Source organism: Bactrocera neohumeralis, chromosome 2 (assembly GCF_024586455.1).
Source record: "Bactrocera neohumeralis isolate Rockhampton chromosome 2, APGP_CSIRO_Bneo_wtdbg2-racon-allhic-juicebox.fasta_v2, whole genome shotgun sequence".
In the NCBI taxonomy this organism is placed as follows: Eukaryota; Metazoa; Arthropoda; class Insecta; order Diptera; family Tephritidae; genus Bactrocera; species Bactrocera neohumeralis.
In genome coordinates, this window is record NC_065919.1 from 67,577,312 (window position 1) to 67,592,168 (window position 14,857).

Consider the following 14,857-nt stretch of genomic DNA (forward strand, 5'->3'; position numbering starts at 1 on the left):
CTTGAATATGAAACCGGAGAATGAAAGCAGCAAAAACAAAAGGGAAAATTTAACGAAAAAGTTGCACACTTGGCGTGAAAATATGCCTAAGAACTTAACTTAACTGCCTAGACACATAACTGTTTACATAAAGGCAGTGGCTTATTTGCAAATGCCTTAGTAGGGGGATTGTTTAAGTTTTGCAAATAAATTTTCTATACCAGACATGCTGAAAAGTTCGTACAGTTTTAAAGACCAAGAAAATTCGATTCATGTATAATCGAAAAATATCGATTGAACAGTTATGTACTACTTTTGGAAACCATTTGTACTGTTTGTTTTGGCTTTTGTTTTAATGTTACTGTTGACAGTCATAATTTCGAAATCGTAGATAATTTGGTCTATCTTGAAACCAAAACTAACACCTCCAACAACGTCAGCCTCGAAATCCAACGCAAAATAACTCTGGCCAACAGGTGTAGCACCGGACTGAGTAAGCAATTGAGAGGTAAAGCTCTCTCCCGACCTGGTCTTTTCAACACAGTGGTTGGCTTTCTCTTCCTCTGCTCCCCTCTGGCGATTACCGCGTGGAATACTCTCAGAGCTAGAGTGTTTTCATCCATTCTTACGACATGACCTAGCCAGCGTAGCTACTGTCTCTTAATTCGCTGAACTATGTCAATGTCATCGTATATTTCGTACAGCTCATCGTTTCCGAATGCGGTATTCGCCGTTGCCAATGCGTAAAGGACCATAAATCTTCCGCAGAATCTTTCTCTCGTAAACTGTTAACGTCGACTGATTCATCTTGCCATCGCCTATTACACTCTGCACCATATAGCAGGACGGGGGTGATGAGTGACTTGTAGAATTTGGTCTTTATTCGTCGAGAGAGGACTTTACTTCTCAATCGCCACTCAGTCCAAAAGAGCACCTGTTGGCAAGAGTTATTCTGCGTTGGATTTCAAGCCCGACGTCGTTGTTGGTATTAATGATGGTTACAAGGTAGACAAAATTATTTACGACTCCGAAGTTATGACTGTCAAGAGTGACTCCCCCTGCGGGTAGGGGGGCCCCTGTGTGGAGGGGGTAGAATATACCCGTGGTAAGGCATGCCTGTCGTTAAGGCGACTAAAATCTACATGTACTGTGTCTGTCATTACAGGTCTTGTTTTAAACGTCAGCATGGTCTAAGTCAGAAATAGTGCTATAATATTCAGCTTGAAATCATATTTTAGGCTTCATATTATTTCACATAATATAAGGCATTTGTTTAACAAGCGACAAATGTCACCAGTCATTTAGTTTTTGGGGACTCAACTGGTAGTAGCAAAAGCTACAAAGTCTCACCAGAGACTTTAACCTAGTAGCACGGGGAGCAGTTAGCCTTGGAGGTAATTCCAATCTGGTCATTGGGTTTGGCCCTTTGTAGAGATTCGTGGTGGCTGTGGTTTGAACCTAAATGCAGGCAGGGCATTTTGTCCAATGTGGAGTCGCGTTGTAGCCGGGTGCCGGACCTAGGGTATGGCAGAGGTCTTAGGTCGGCCTCGTACCCGACCAAGGCGGCTAGGGTGTCCCTATCCACCCGAACGAATTGGAACCAAGGTATAAGTACAGAATGCATTCATGCTTTGGTTCTCCAAGGTATGAGTGCTGAATGCATTTATGCTTTGGAGCGCTGATCAACGCATTGTATTGATCTACGTGCTTCTAGAAATAGAAAGCGCCATGAGGTTAGGCCTTCGCAGGCAGGTACTCACGTAAATCACAAAGGACTCTGTCAACAGTAACGTAGGAGCGAAGTCGCGAGTGCGACGGCTATTTGTTTGATGACAGGAGATATTTCGCCTTACTTTCGCCTTGCCCAATTGAACCTAGAAGAACTTCAGACGAGATTTTGATTGCTTCGATGGTTTTGGATTAAGCTAAAGTCAAAATATATCTTATTTAGTATTTAATATTGTCCTATCAAGAACCGAACAGGGAATAAAGTAGGGAATTGTGAAAGAGGGCAGAGTAGGCGTGGCTTTGGAAGACATACAGTAGAACAAATATTTCAATTTTTATGAAATATATTTAAATGGTTTGTCAAATGGGAAACGAGCAAATTGTCTGCCTATTTAAACTTGAAAACGGCCATATAAATATAAGATTAAGAGCTCAACCCTTTTACGGGGCCTTTGCCCCTTCTACCAGAAGTATTTATTGCCATTATCCAAATAAAAAGGTTATATGATATCCCAGCGTGAATATACAAGAAAAGTACACAATGAGAGCAGCGGCAATTGAGTCCTCTTAATACCAACCCCCAAAAATGCCGACTCACAAATTCGCACAAAGCTTTAATACACAGACATATGTGTAGATGTGTGAGTCCTCTTAACCCCAACCCCCGAAAATCCACAAAGCTTTAATACACAGACATATGTGTGTATGTCTGACAACTTGGCAGCCAAAATTAACGCTCCCGGCCCCTTCCTAATTTGCTCAGCTATTGAAGTGTTTGTGTGTGTGTGTTAGCGGAATGCGCGTCAAGTGGCAAATTACCTTTTGGCAAAAACGAAATTTTGATGGACAAAGGTTTTGTTTGTTATTCAGCTGGTCTTTTCTGTTCTCGCTTTTGCCTTCAGACTGCCGCCTTTGTTTAGGACTTGTTTACTTATTTATATTCAAAGTTAGCATAAGTAAGCATATATTTATTTACTGTATCTATGCTAAAAGAATACAGATATTTACTTGTCACCGCTCATATAAACACTCACACTCAAGCACATGTATGGTATGCATATAGTCTGCATATAGCAGAAGCATTTACTGTAAGTTGATATACAGGCATATGTATGTAGCATGTACATATGTAGTTAAGGTATGTAGAAGAAAAACAGAGCTTATGGCTCTAGCATACCTAATGAAAGTGACGAAGGAGCTGCCTTCACTCGCTCGCGACAGAGAAGAAATTTAAATCGCTTTCAATACTGCAGCTAACATTTAAGGCTTCTGCTTCAAGAAATTGCAATTTTGTTTGTCTTTTGGCATTTATTGCAACACTTTTTCAGCTGCCATAATATTTGCTATAAGCGCTGAAAGCGCGTAGTTCTAGTTTTATTCGTCGCATCGGGTCATGCTATACCTTTTTGGAAAGCTCATTTCACGCGCTAACACGTGTTTGATTGATTGTCGTTTCTTTTAAGTCGTTCGTGAGTTATAGCGTCGCAAACATGGAGCAAAATAAAGAGAAAATACGGCATATTTTACAGTACTACTATGATAAAGGCAAAAATGCATCTCAAGCCGCCAATAAAATTTGTTCAGTTTATGGACCCGATACAGTTTCCATTTCCACCGCACAACGATGGTTTCAACGTTTTCGTTCTGGTGTAGAGGTGGTCGAAGATGCGCCAAGCTCCGGAAGGCCTGTCATCGAAAATTGCGATAAAAGCGCTGAGTTGGTCGAAAGAGACCGGCATAGTAGCAGCCGTAGCATCGGTCAAGAGCTGGGCATGAGTCATCAAAAATTCATTTCAATTTCAATAAAAAAAAATTCAATAAAAATACCGCAAGACTTTTTTGACAAACCATTAGATGCTAGAAATTGTAAATATTAAAAAAATTGGGCACAAGTCTCTACTGAAATCATGGTAGTCTGAAAAATAGATACTTCAGCCGTTCTGTTTCCAGTAGTAACACAAGCTGCTATTTAAGAAAGTAGGATATTATATTGGGTAGTCGAAAAAGTCTTGTACTTTGTCAATAGATATCGCTTGCGGAAGTATATCTCCAGTGCTACCAATCACATTGTGACATAGCATATAGTGTAAAGGTGAGATTTTAAGTTTCATTCAAGCAAAAAAAATTAATTTCGGGGAAGTTGAAAAAAAGTTATAGTTGTTTAAAAATGAGTGAAAATAATGAAGAAATTCGCTATATTTTGAAATTTTTGTATAAAAAAGGGAAGAATGCCACGCAAGCTAAGAATGAAGTTTGTGAAGTTTACGGAGACGATGCTGTATCAGTTCGTGTAGCATAGTAATGGTTTGCTCGCTTCCGCTCGGAAAATTTCGAAATTTCGATTTACTCTGGTGGAATAATATCTCTATCGGAAAAGTGGCATAAAGTGGTCGACCAAAATGGTAAATAATTATTGATTTTTTATTAGTATAAATATCAAAAAAATAAGTTGAAGTTTGATTAGAAATACGAAACGACTTTTTCGACTACCCAATATTAATGAGAACAATGTACGAAAAAATTCTCCCTCAGTTGAGAAAAATTTTTTATGTGACAACACTTGGCATATTTTACTGTATCCTCTACGGAGCATATTAAGTTTGCTACCAAGTTTGTATCACCAAGAAGAAAACGTCAGAGAGAGAGAGATTCCATTAAGGATATATATTTAAATAAATGTTCAGCATGATCTCTCAGTTTTTGCGATATCGATTTGAAAACTTCTACGCATCATTTTCTCCTCAAAAAACGGCTTATTTGTTGGAATCGCCAATATCGAACCACTATAGGATATACATAGCTGCCATACCAATTGATCGATCAAAATGCAGTCATTGTGTTGAAATCTTTTAACATTGACAAGATGTCTTTACGAAATTTGACATGGACTATTGTCTCGGTGGATATTATATCCTCAGTAACTCTCCAAATCGCATTCCTATCAAACTTATTCTTCAAAAACAAGTCCTTTTATGAAAAATTCTTATATATAACGAGATATCTTCAAGAAATTCCATGAGGGTTATTCTGAAAATCAATGTTACAATTTGTTGAGCTCAAACGTTTCCTTATTTTTACTTCTTTTTATTTTTTGGTTATTGTGTTGTTTTAAGTGATTAGTGGGCAATTAATAGCAAGACCTTTTAATTTCTTTGAGAAATCAGAAGCATCAGTGAAAAACATTTTGAAAGATCATTTAGGCCTAAGAAAAGTAAAAGCGCGAATTACTAATTTTTTTCGAATGCAGCATCGTGGTAATGTCTGTAAAACAACGCTTTTCGACTACGAGGATGGCATGAAACGTATTATTCCTATCGATAAGTGTTGGATTATGCTTATGACCCGCATGCAAACGATCATTCGGCTGAATATCGTGGCAAAGCTCAGCCGAAGCCGAAAACAACACGTTAAAGCAGGTCAAAAATGAAGGTTATGTTGACAGTTTTCTTCGATTATCGAGGAGTGGTGCAAACCGAATTCCATCCGACCGGCCAAGGTGTCAACAAGGAATACTATTAGAGTGCTATGTGTCGTTTGCGCGAAGCTATTGCTAAAACGGGTCAAAATTATAGAGCGACAACTCTTGATTTTGCACCACGATAAAGCACCGTCGCAAACTGCATTGACTTTTTCGTGGGTTTTTCGCCAAGCTTTAATCCAATCCAATATAATGTCGCAACCTCCGTATTCGCCTAGTTTAGGTCCGAGTGACTTCTGGCTATTCAGCAAACTTAGACGACCGCTCCGGGGTAACAGTTTTGAGTCAATTGAAGTCATTAAAAGTGAATCGATACTCGCATTGAAGGCTATTCGGGAAATTGACTTTAAGAACCTTTTCGAGGACTGGAAAAAGCGTTGGCACAAATGTGTTGAGGCCAAGGGCTATTGAGGGGAACCATTTTAAAGAATTAATTAGAAACTTTAAAATTATATAGAAAATTTTACTATTGTTTGCTTATAGTATTTTTCAAAATTTTCTCAATAATTACTTTACCGAGTCCGATGTGAATCGAAAGGTTACATAAGTCTGGCAAACCCATGTGCCGGGCTCAGTGGCGCTCTCGGCAACCATATTTCTTTCTTTAATTTATAAAGACTACAGTATCTTAACTAAAAAATATTTCTAGATTATTTTGAAAGCATACGAAAACTACTTTTTCTCTATGTAAGGATATTTTATAAGTTTTTTTAGTACATACTTCAAATTCATATTTATGTAAGTTTGAAGACAACCCGGAACTATTAGTAAAAATATTTCTTTCAACTCTTCACGCTTGCACAAATTTCATGCTTGCCTCGTTAGTAAATCATATGTTTGTGTGTATGTGTGCGCCTGCATAAACGCGTTTAAGCAAAGTTATGTTTACGCTGGCATTTGTGTACACATCAGCTCAGCCGCGCTCATCCCATTGGCTCACTCTCAATTCAGACGCAAATAAACGGTATCATGTATAACCCAACTCAAAGCGGACGCCGGCAATTTCGGCACTTTGCCATTTGAGTGGGGCGGCGCCGGGTGGAAAGATTGGATTAAACTGACAGATAAACAGCCAGAGCACACTTTGCCGTATCTTCCAACGGTATTCATAAGAAAATATGTTGGTATGTGTGAAATAACAAAAGCGACAAGAGCACAAAAGAAAATATCCTTCAACAGGGTAGACAACAACAACAACAACCGTAAAAGCAGCATTGAACAAACAAAAAGCAATCACAGCGTCCACTAAATGGCTAAATGGCAGGTAAGCAGGCGACTAAGATAACGATTAGCAGTTGGGTACACACACTTACCAATCTACAAGAATAGGTGCGCTTGAATGTCGGTGTGTGTGTCACTAAAACCCTGTAGGAAAAAGTTTATGTTATTTTCGTTTTGGTATTTGATAGATTCGTAACAAATGAAGAGGAAAATTAGAGGTTAATTCTTCAAAAATGCGCAAAAGTAATCCTCCTATCAGAAGCTGCTATAAATTTTACAATTGACCTCTAATGTTAGTTCTCTTTTGACATTTGTGTAGTAAACACATGCGAAATACACGTAAATAAACAATGGTACGCTACACTGCTTCAGAACGCGGGTTATTGGCGACTATTTATTTGACCAATAATAATCGGTCGGTGACTTTGGCACAATGTGCATTTCGTCGCAGATTTCCTGGCCGTCCTACGCCTACTGGTGAAACACTGCGACATTTTGCCGCCCGCCTCAAAGAGACTGACATAACACGTAGTAGCCGTTCTGCAGAGAATATTGCTGCTGTTGCCGAGGATGTCATGGAAGCGCCGTCGACATCGACCAGACGACGTGCCACGAAAATGGGTATCAGTCGACGATGTTTACAGCGAATTTTGGTACAAGATTTGAAAATGTTTCCGTACAAAGTCCAGACGGTGCATCAGCTGTTAGCTGCACCACCAAGAGGAAGATGATTCTTCATCAAAAATAATCCATCTTAGCGGGTACGTAAATAAGCAAAATTTACGCTTCTGGGGCACTGAAAATCCGCGTGTAACCCACGAAGAGCCATTACACCCGCTCGAAGTCACTGTATGGTGTGCTGTTTTCGCTGGAGGAGTCATCGTACCTTTTTTCTTGTGGTGAGCGCTATAGAGAAATGATCAACGAGTTCTTTTGGCGGCGACTATTTACATGATATCATATTCTCGACTTGATGTAGAAAAATTTAAAAGACCCAATAAAAATAATCCGCAAGCAGAATCAAAGTTTTTCATTTTTTAAAAAAATTACAGCCAAAAAACATCGGAAGGTTATTTTTGCATTTATACAGTGGCGAACGCAGGAAAAAAATTTGGGGGGGTTTTATGTAAAAAGACAATGTTTCATTATTTTATTCACAAATTGAAGTCTAATCTTCTTTTATTTTGGGCCATAACATTTAAAATCTCTTCCTCCGTCACGTCTATATCTCTATGGATATTCAAGAGAGCCATTCCGTTCAGGCGTGCTTCTCCAGTTTTATTTCTTAAATGTGTTTTAAGCCTGCGAAGTGAGGAAAACGAGCGTTCACTTGAAGCGACAGATATAGGGATTGTTGCTCCAATCTTTAAAAAACGATGCATTAAAAAAGTTTTGGATCTCTTTGTTTGATTTAACCAGTTCCTGAAAATATATTCAAAATTTTAGTTAGAAAATATAATCTGAAGAAAAGATTTTTAACCTTTTCCACATTCTAAATTCAGCAAATGAAAAACAAATAATAAGTAAAGTTGTGTATCTAATTCAGACCAGTTTTTTCTGGTTGTTTTTATTAAAAATATAGACATTTTAGTTAAGACACTCAAGTATTTTTTTGCAAATAGCATAATTTTTTTAAATTTAAATTTATTTCACAACAGTTTGCTCATGGAACGAAAACTGAAAGTCATAATAAATGAGTTTTTATTTTTCCTGTATTATGATTAACAATAAACTGTAAAAAAAATAATAGAAACCTTATTGCAGAACTAATTTTCAAAAGAAGTCCATTTTCGACTCACAATTCCCCTTAAATCTAAAAAAATCCAGTTCAGCAGCCACAGAGTTATAAGGCAAGCTCATTACTTTGAAGCAAATTAAAAAAAAATGTCTCTGTCCAGTTTATATTTTTCTGGGTTTTTTAATTGGCCTACATTCCCACAACTTTTTAATACTATCCAGATACAATAGGTTTGTTTTTAGTTTAACATTTTCATAGTTTCAAAAAATTAAATTCTATCAGCAGAAAAGTATCAAAATAGGCCGTTTGTGAACAAAAAAGTATCAAATCACAAAATTTAGAAAAAAAAAGTATCAAAAAAGATACAATTGTATCAAAACGGCAACGCTGTTAGTGACTAATGTATTCATTTATTTTACATATTCATACATCGTCGGCAGAAAGATTGCTTTGAAAACAACAAATTACAATTTTTCAAATGACTATGTAGAATTAAATTCTATTATTTAAAAATTCAATTACTTTGGGGGGGGTTTTAACACCCCAAACCCCCCCCCCTGCGTTTGCCCCTGCATTTATATATATATATATATATATATCATATATATAAATCATATCATATATGTATATATTTAGCCATCACCAAAAATATTTTTTGTTATTTATATTATTCTTATTAATAACTTATTGGATCAGAAACTTTTCAAACAGTAAAAATTATAGTTTTTCTTCAATTTTAGATCTGAACAAGGGTTTCTCCCTTTAAATATTTAAATAAAAAAATTTGTTTGGGACATAAGAATGTAAGTTTACAGCAAATTTCCTCACAAAAAAAAATTTTTTAAGACAAAAAAAATACAAATCTTTAGTATATTTGAAATTTTCAGATAAATTTTGGAGTTATGTATGAAAGGTGTTAATACAAAAGTTTGAGATCTTTTTATTACCTCCAACTGTGCCATATAACCTCTTTCTAGAAGTCTCGTAATTTTGTCGAAACTGCAACTAAATCATTTTTAAAATTCAATCATTGCCCTCCCATTCCTCTACCCGACCACAGATCGCGAAAATTATTTTTCCTCTCATTTTTGTTATTTCATTTTTCGTTTCCAAAGTGCTTCACATTTCTTTATGGTTTTTTGGCATTCAAAATTATAAACGCTGGTCTGCTAATAAAACTTACAGTTATAATATTTAAAAACATAACTTTTTTATTTTTATATCCTGAACAGGGTATACTAAGTTTGATACGAAGTTTTAAACACCCGCAAGGGCAGGTCGGAGACCCTATGAAGCTTGAGTCGTTTAAGCCATGTCCGTCTGTTTGTATATAAACGAAAAATTTCAGATCGATTTCTCAAAAACTCGAGTCAATAAATTTTTGAGCTCTGACATTTCTCTCACGTCCTTTTCTCCCCAACAAACTGCTCATTCGAAATCACCAAAATCGGACTACAACATAGAGGTGACATATAGTACAAGCTGATCAGAATTACCGGGTTTGTACGGAAAGTAGTAGGACTGATTTTCTTCCGCCGCGACTGTACTTCGTAGCCTGCGCGCACCGTCTGGATTCGATATAGGGCTTTCTAGCTAACGAACGAGCGGCTGGACAGTTGTCTCCGAGCACATGGAGAGTCAGGACAAACATTTTCGCGCGACGTGTTTCTGTGAGTGATGCAAGCCGAAAATGCAACATTCGTTAGAGCAGAAGTACGCGATTAAATTTTGTGTGAAACTCGGTTAAACTACGACAGAGACGTTTGATATGATCAAGCAGGCTTACCCAGATGTTGTTTTAGCAAAAAGTGGTGTGTTTCGGTGGCACCAGGCCTTTTTGGATAGCCAGGAAAAGGTCGCTAAAGAAGACCGGAAGAATGAGCAAATCCAAAGTGAAAACGATGCTCATTGTCTTTTTTTGAGATTAAAGGCATCGGCCACCATGAATTTGTTCCTAATGGACAATTCGCCAACGCCAAGTTTTACGTGGAAATTCTCAAGAGACTCCAACGAAGGGTCAATCAGGTCCGACAAGACATCGCAGCCGATTGGAAGTTGCATCACAACAACGCCCCGGTTTACACTACCTTTCTTGTGAATAGCTACCTAACCAAGGCCAGCATACCACGCTTCTGCAGCAGCCCTACAGCCCAGATGTGGCCTCTCGGACTTCTTTTGTTTCCTTGCCTGAAAAGGCCGATGAAGTGGGAACCAAGCAGAATGGCTATTCCGGAGAATGACTTTCGTGACGCCTTAAATGCTTGGAAATCGCGCTGGTAGCGCTGAATCGACGGTTTTAAAGAATTGTAACCATTCGTTTAATAAATTTCTTACTTTCCTGACAAACCCTGTATGCCCTTATATAGAAAATTCATTCATTTGACAAAATATCTTCAGAAAATTTTGCAAGGACTTACATATATCTAAAGCAATGTTACATCTTTCGAACATATTGTTGAGTTAGCTCCTCCACAACCGGAAAACTCACATGAAAATTCTTCGCCAGTTGTTTCAGGCGAATGTCAACCGGAGAAGTTGAAAGGGACTTCGAATGGCTACTCCTTAGTCTCTAATTTTAAGCTTCCTTATATTTAAGTTTTAATTCGTAAACCTAACTTGTCATAATACAATTCTGCAAAAAGTAAAATTAATAAAAAACAATTGTAAAACTTCATCTACATATTGTTGTTATAGAAAATGCCCCTGTGAAGGCAATTTTTGTAGCCGAAGTTAACGTTTTTACTTTAGCCTTGAAATAAATAGCCAGTTCAAATCAGTTCTCAATTCTTTAATACCGTTTGAAAATCTGAAAACATTACATTAATTTAGCAACTTAATTTTCTTGAAGTACGGTAACCTAATGCCTATGTAAAAGCGTGTCTTGCCTTGTTTGCATAAAAACTGCATTGTGAATATAAATAAGGAAGGCGCTCGATTTTCATAAATCACTTTTGAGTAAATATCTGCTTTATCCATACATGTATATATACCCGTACACATACGTACATATATACATATATGTATGCTCAAATATGCGTGTTCGCTTACGTCACTTATTCCCTCGCAAAACACAACACCGCCGTCAGCGTTGATTTCGGACTAACTTGACTAAAAAAAAACTTGTAAATCAATTTTCAAGTGTTGGAAAAATTCGATTAGTTTTGAGCTACGGCAATAAGCACTACACACGCTTCAGGCGTGTTATTTTTAACACCTCCAAATTGATCCACTTTTTCTCTCGCACAATCACAACAATGCCGCTTCACCGCTTTTTATCGCCAATAACTTGTAGTGTACACATTTAATATTGTTCTTGTTGTTGCTTTTTCAACCACACACTTTAACAGTTATTGACACTGTGAGCGCCTCATTTTCAACTCAATTACAAAATAGCCAGTTATGGTGGTAATGTGAGAAAATGCCACCACTTACAATGGCCGCTCATAGTGCTCAAGCCATAAAGCCAACGGCGCTCAAGCTTTTACACAGGCACACACACACATGTAGGTGTATGTATTTGTGTGGTATAAATTGAAATAGTGCGGTTAATCGCATAAAAGCGAGAATGTACGTGTGCGTTTGTGCGTACAATGACAGCTTGAGGGGCATACACTGCGTATGAGCGACATAAAATCGTTTTAAATTTATACACTCACACATTCGCCCAAACAAAACTAAAGGCAGTCAAAAAACCGTTTACGCATTGCCACTCACTCTTTTATTCTATTGTTTCGCTCGGCTTAACTGTAATTGGGTTTGTTTTGGGCGTTGAAAATCTCCTCCTACAATCGACTTCACGCTCTCTCTCTCTCTTCGTCCACTCACCAAGGTAGCTTAATTCGGTGACCACATATTTTAAAGCTCACGCACAGTTTTACAACACTTTTCACACATACCCTCACACACACACACTCATATACGACCATGTACACTTGTGTGCGTATCATGCGTGTGATATGTGTGCATATGTATTTGGTTGTTTGTGTTAAGCGCTTTGAAATTGATTTCATTTCCAGGCGATTGGAGACCGGCAGGCGACGTCAAGTGCAATCTGCTGACTGCCAACAAAAAGCTGTGGAAGCCAATGACCAGACTAAATTGCTTTTCACAACCCAGCCACATTACATAGTTGCTTGCATGTGTGCTGTTGTTGTTAGTGCTTTTAAAATAAATGACGAAAATCTAGTAAATAGACAATGTGCAGACCTTTCAGACGAACGCGATATTTATGTCTAGCGAATATATTTACTGCAAGTAATAATAAATTATTTACTCACACACATACAAAGATACATAATTGATTATTAGAAGAGGATTAAACGCTTCGATATGCCACGAAAGTTAGCGAAATTAAAAGCTAATTGGGCACTTTGGTTAATGTTAAAATGGCGTAGATTGAAAATGACAGTGAAAAGGATTTTCCATAAAAAGGAGTGTAGTGCAAAAAAGATAATTAATTAGAGGGCACATATTTTTAGGTAAATATTTTTAATTGGGTATATTTAGAATATTTTCTAAGATTATCACCAGTTTAGGTAAACTTTTAGTCTTTGTCTTTGCTTTTTTTCTGTTTTTCATTGCCGTGATCTATTTGGCGTACATTTTATTATCGATCTATATTTAATGTAATATTAGCAGACAATGGCGTTCCCTGTCAAAATATTTCTGAACTGATTTTTCGGTCGCTTTGTTTATCTGTTATCAATAAAACACATTTACAAACGGACCAGTTAGAAAGTTCACTTTTCTTTGGCACTTTATTCCTTTTTGATATAAATAAAACATAACGTGATTTTAAGTTTAAGACTAAAAAATCGTTAACAAATACCCATTTTGTTTAAAAATTTATATTGAAAGTAAGACTCTACTGTATTTGTATTACTGTCTGACAGAGAAATCGCCGGAACTGCTGGTTGGAGAGGCTATCCTTACCCCAATTTCTTCAAATTGGCATCGAGTCGGTTCTCTGCCGTCCTCTTCCGCTCTAGCATTGGATTTGTGACCTGCCGTCTGCTTGGTTAGCGCTGATCAAAAACATGTTAGCAAGGTTCATCTCGCCGCCTCTGGTTAGACATAACTTGTCGGACGCAAATTGCCAAAAATATACGGAAGAATGCGAGATGAAACCATTTAAACATTTTCTACCAGCTTTTACCATAGCATTGCTTCGGCGAGCCTGGCGAGATTGTAGGGATTTCTATTAGCTGCCCTAACAAATTTGTGGTGGTCTCAAAGCGCTTCATCGATCTATAAGGATCAGTTGATTTGTAGTTTTGGGAATCACAGTGGACCAACATTCAAAGCCGTCCAAATGGGATTTTGTATCAGCGTTGGTGCAGGAGTCAGTTCCACGACCTAACCTAACATTCCTGTATGTAAAATTCTGAACTGTAAACAAAAATTGTTTTCTATTGTAGATTTTACGTGTAAATCATCAAAATATCTTATCTGGCAGCTAAACCAAAACATAGTTCCCTTTCGTTCTTTTAAAACATTTGAAAATTGAGAATAACACCAAGATAAATTTGGAATTGAAAACTTTAGTTACAAAAAGGAAAATCATCATATATATAGATTGTGGTAATATCAATATGTCAATACTACATACTATGAATATGCCGCATACTAAAAAATGTTCCCTGTGGTTCATTAAGGTACCATCACCAATCATATAGAGAAAAGACACCCGGTTGTTAAATGTTTGTTATATGGGGACTAGGTCTAGCTTTCGCTCAATTCTATCTATTTCAGGCACAAAGCCATACTCTTACCAGTGAAGCACGCCCTCTCATTTTCATAGAGATAACTTTCATGTTTGCCGATATATGCGGTATAGAATCACCTTGTTTCTAACACACAGACATATCATTGTCAGGAAAAGGTTATCCCTGAATTTTAGTTACATATCTCACACATTGACCGATATTTTCCGTCAAAGGTCAACAATAGATACTGGAGTCCACATTTCCGGTATGTGGGGGCTTGGACAGTTTTGGTTGGATTTGGGAACTTTTTGGTCATAAGCTGGCATACTCGGCGAGAAGATTTTGACCGTCACTCATTGTGCGGAAGCTGATGAATGCCATCTCTCAGCCGGCAGTTAATTCCAAAGTATCATGATTTATCTTTCACTTGCTTTTCAAACGAGAAAACGCTTTCCAGTACTGATTTAAACCATACTACAAAGTAGCGGATTGTAAAAAGTTTTCAAAAAGTCAGCGCTGCCAATGAATATAAATATCACACATTTCAATTTCCGCTTAAAAATATAAATGTTTGTTAAAATTCAATACGTGCACAATCAAGCCAACAAATGGGTTTCATTTATAAATCAGTGCAAATTACATTACAACAACACATACGCTTTAATACGTTTCAAAACATATTGGAAATTTATACATATGTACACATGTATATATGTATGTATGTTAGGGTGGAACAAACAAAAGAATATTTTTTTGCGCTTGGTGCGCTGAAAAATAGGTTCTTAGACACACCTACAAAAATCACTTAAAGTACGTATGAACTCTTAATTGTAACGGGAAGATCACCGGCCAGTACTCAATTTCCTAAAAAATTTATGATTTTTTCAATTAGTTAGGAGCGAGTAATGAAATTTTCTCTCTGATAAAAAGAAAAAAATGGAAAACTGTAACGCGGTGTATTTTGCTGTGTCAATTAAGAGCTCTACTTGGAAAGATTTTCGTATAGGT

General features: G+C 37.2%; 1 protein-coding gene across 1 annotated transcript in view; it reads right to left on the reverse strand.

The window, feature by feature from the left end:
* Positions 1-14,857, reverse strand: part of LOC126766995 (uncharacterized) — a 188,537-nt gene that overhangs the window by 114,861 nt on the left and 58,819 nt on the right. The window lies entirely within an intron of this gene.